This window comes from Aedes albopictus, chromosome 3 (genome assembly GCF_035046485.1).
Source record: "Aedes albopictus strain Foshan chromosome 3, AalbF5, whole genome shotgun sequence".
NCBI lineage: Eukaryota > Metazoa > Arthropoda > Insecta > Diptera > Culicidae > Aedes > Aedes albopictus.
In genome coordinates, this window is record NC_085138.1 from 224,334,920 (window position 1) to 224,339,751 (window position 4,832).

Sequence of the window (4,832 nt, forward strand, 5' to 3'; positions counted from 1 at the left end):
CTGGCAATCATCTTCTTTCCTCAGGAGCCGACACCTAAATCTCTCGGCACCTGACAACTCTTCGAGGTTGTGAACCTCTAGGGGTCACCACCTAATTTCACCACCAATACACCCCAAAATAATCTTCCTTCCTGCCGGAGGGACTCAAACCACGACCGTGGATCCATTCGGGAGATCATCTTTGTATGCGCACCTTTACACTGAAAGTTATCTTCATGTTGAATTCCCGCGCATAGATGACAACACTTTTTAACCTTTTTTAATTTGTTTGTTCTTCGTTGTTTTTATCTGCCAGAATCAGGGAAATTCGACTGATTCCAAACGGAATCAGTTCGTAATTGATCTGCATTCACGTTCGGTGTCTTGCTCAAGTATCCTTGGAAAAGGAATTACTTGTAGCGTAAAAGACAATACCTTGCGTCCATTGCCCGTTTGTTTTGGTATTTTGTGTGCTGTATGAGTGAGAAAATGTATTGTTTGAGTGAAAATAATGAGAGTGAATGAGAATGAATGAAAGTGAGTGAAATGGCGGGGTGTTCATTCAAATGTCTTGTGTGATTGTGTGTACGCGTAGGCCAGTGATTGGGATGAATGAGTGATACACTTTGGATGAATGTGGATTGAATTGAAACCCCACCTGTCTAGTAAATATAAATACCGTCAGGACGGGAATACTGGACGTCGGAAGAAAAGAATAACAAGAAAAACAAGACCACGACAACCGTTCCTCTGCTATGCTACTTCCGACCGGAGGCTAGCAGGGTTTTAGGAAGTCAGGTTGTTTTGAGTGTTATCCCGAATTGGTTTGGGGGAGTTGAAGATTCTTAGCTCTCCCATTGAGAACCGGATGTGTCGAGGGTGGTCTGGTGCCGTTAATAGCGACGGGTCCCAGTCCTTGTCTGCAGAACAACCACGAGACGATGTACCGATTTAGCTTTTTCTTTTTGTTCGGTCGTTCCCTGATTGTTACATTTTAATCTGTGGAAAATGTCTTTGTTTGGTTAGGTTAGGCAGATTTTTTATTTACACTTTATATTATTTTTTATTTATTTTCATGTTAATTTATTTTCTTTTAATTCGTTTCATTATTATTGTTATCGGTGTTAGGTGTTAGGGCTAGTTAAAAAAAATTGTTCACAATTTTTTTTTTCCTCGGTGTGGGCGAGATTGTAACCCGCGGTTACAATTTTGTGCTGAATTTGTGAACACCACTGTGTTTTGGATCATTTTAATTAGTTTGTTTTAATATTTACTTTTTATTTGAAATTAGTTTTGTTAATTTAGGGAATTAAAATCGTATGTGTATTGTATCGGTGAGTCATTTGACCCCCAATCTCCCCCTCATAGCACACATCGACAGCAGCAGCAGCAGGAGAAACAATCGAGTGTGGTGTGTGGCTGTTTTGTTTTCATTCGGGAGAAAGTTACGAACCGCGAAACGCGACGGACGCGAGTTTTAACCCCCGTTTAATTTGACCGGGAAAGGGCTATTTGGTCTCCGTGTCGTTTGTTCCAGCTGGATGGTTGTTCCCAGCAGTGTCCGTTAGTCATTCCAAGGGGGAAAGTGCCGGCCCGCGGTTCGGGAACAGTGAAGTGCCAGTGATTAGTGCTGTAGTGCTTCAGGGTAGTGGATCGCCGCCATCACGGGAAGCTAATCACCAAGGAGAAATTCGCTTCCCGGCGGTTTAACAAAGCATCCCAAACCCACCGTTCTCGCTACACGGGCTAAGTCAATAGAGCCTGTCTCGCCCGTGTAGCTAATCGCCAAGGAGAACGAAGACAGGTAGGTACAAAGGGGCGTACCACCTGTGATAGTCAACCGAGGTTGCTATCAGGGCATTCTACGGCGAGTAGTTTGTCCGGTGTTTAATCACCACCGTCGCTAGGGGGGGTCCGATAAAGGAGTCAATCTCCTCCCCCTAGCTAATAGTCAATGACGGCTGCTTGGCAGCCTAAAAGTGCCCAAAGAAGAAAGTGAAGAGAAGAAGAAAGAAGAAGAAGGAAGAAGCTCCGTGCAATCCGTGCGGGAGCGAAAGAACGACGACCACCACCACCGTTTTGCAGCAAGGGCCCCAACGAGCAACAGCAACGATAAGTGCCTTGGGGAGAACGGGGCAAAACAGAGGTTAGAGTAAAATTAAAAGTTTATTGCAAAATTTATTTATTATTTATTTAAACATTTCATTTCATCCGAAATCCAAAATTTAGTGGAGGTACCCTGCTTAAAGCCGCCCTGCCGGGTAACAGCGGGTAAGGGCTGAAAGCCGCTTCTTACAATTGGCGCCCAACGTAAATTTGACGAAAAATCTTCGATTTTTCTCACTGAGCGAGGGGTACTTCCACCAAAATTTGGATTTTGGGTGGAATAAACACAGTGGTGGGGATATTTTTCACAGTCGCGTGGTCGTTAATTTTATTTTATTTTGTTGTTTTGTGTCCTAAATCGGTTATTCGTCTCGTCTGCAGAACGAATTGGTGCATTTTGAGTCTCTTTGTTCTCAGGGCGGGATTTTTGATTCTTCTGGGCCGATTTGGGGTAGCATTTGATTCAACCTGATAACTGAAAACCATTTTGGAACCGTTAGTGAGCTAGAAAATTATTCCTCACCGTAGTTATACTTACGAAACAGTTGGTAAGTTCTAATTTAGTCCCCATTTTGAAGATTTGTGATCTCATTCGTCAAAATGCCGATCGACATGTTGACGTTGGGGGAGTTCAACGTCGCCTACTTCAACTTGCGTGCCGATCACTTAGAACCTGACGAAATTGACTTTGAATTGAACTCCCGCGGTGTTGTTATCCCTCCTGAATCGGGTCAATCGAGTTCCAAAAAGCGTCGTCGACTGCGAGCGGTTTTGGTCAGTGAGCAGAAATGCTCCGAGACCGCTGTCCGCTCCTTTGAAGGGGATATTGACGCTGAATTGGAGCTTTGTCGTGGCAAATTTGAGTCCATGAAGGAGGATTTGGGGTACAGGTGTCCGAACAAGGAGGTTTACCGGAGCAGATTGCTCCATCTGGGTGCTCGACTCCAAATCGTCAAAAACTATGTCGTGGGGGAGGCCAATAAGACCTTTGTAGATTTGTTGAGCGATGTGGTAGCCCTCCATAACTACCACTTCGCGAATAGTTTGGTGCCTCCCCTCACGCCAACCAAGGAAGACAAAGAAGATGATGTGGAGGATTTGTTGACTCAAATTGCCGCGGGAAAGGGTGTTTCACCGAAAGGAAACCAACTTCCGATCGTTGAAGCATCCTCCAATCAGGCGGTGGGCGAAGAAATTCGCGATGTCTTACTTGACATAAGGGCGGAGATAAAAAGGACGCAAGAGCAAATCAATCAAAGTGAAACTAGGACTGCATCCAGAGTGGGTTCACTTGAAGATGTAGTCAGAAAACTAGGTAGCGGCCTTGCGTCCATTGGCACGATTGCATCCGGACTACAGAAAACTAACCGCGAAGTGCAAACACTTCGCGAGAAGATTTCTGAGTTACAGGACATCGTCAGCAAAATTATTCCTAACGTAAACTCCCTGAGTTTGCCGGTAGATACGCAAGATCTTCGATTGCAACAAAGTCCCGATTTACCGGATTTGCCTGATTTTGATCAGCATGCGTTAGAAGGTTTGGGTACTCCGGAGAACCTGCAGAAGCAAACTTCTAGCAAGAACTTTGGACTACCCAATCAACCATTTCAAAGACGTTTTGACTCCCATAATGCGGACAATTCCAAAAGTTTCGAGAATCTCGGACCTTCGCACAATTCCCAGAACTTTTATCAGACTACTCTTCCGAATTTAACGCTTCCGCGTCAGCCGGAAAGAGCAACATCGGTGGAGATCACCGGTTACCAGCGTCGGCCCCAACGGGTGGCCGATTGGAAAATCAGGAAGTATGCTGGGAATGATGAAGGAATGGAACTCAACGAATTTTTGGAATGTGTCCACCATTACGCTGAGTCAGAACAAATGTCCGAAGCAGAACTGTTTAGCTCGGCAATGCATTTGTTCACCGGTAACGCGTTGGCTTGGTTTCAAGCGATGCGTTCCCAGAAGCGGTTCTACAACTGGAACCACCTGGTGTGAGAGTTGAAGGCGAACTTCGTGCACCCGGAACTTGATGCTGCGCTGAGGATGAAAGCGTCTCAGCGGCGACAGCAGAGGAATGAATCCTTCCAAGATTATTATCTTGAGACGGAGAAGATCTTCCGTGCTATGCCTACGCCGCTAAGTTCCCACGAGAAGCTAGACATCCTCAAGCGAAACTTGAGGCCTGATTACAAACAGGTACTCGTTTTCAAGCCGGTGAACACATTGTCCGAGTTGATGCTCATCGGAAAGACCATTGATGCTTCCAAAACCTCCATTTACCAAAAAGTATTTGGAGTTCCCAAGGAAGTATCTACTATTTCAAGTAAGCCTGCCTACGATGGTTCTAGACAGAGCCAGCAGCAACAACAACCTCGTGACCATGGGAATGGGTATAAACCAAGGGTATTCTATAACAAGAATAGCCCTCCATCGTCACCAAAACGAAATAGACCTCCACCTCTTCGTTTCAAAGAAACAGGAGGTCGACCCGAAAGAAATCTCCGAGAGAAAACTAGCCCAATCCCTAAATCTCCACAGTCGCGACAAGAAGGCATAATATGTTTGAGCTCCCTGGTGGACAAACACCGTCCGCCACACTTGGGAGTGTGTTACAACTGTGGAATTCAGGGGCATGAACACGAAAAGTGTTCCAAGCCCAAGCGTGTTTTCTGCGTACTGTGTGGATTTAGGGGATTTGAAGCTTCTCGCTGCCCTTATTGCTTGCAAAATGGGATTAGATCCAA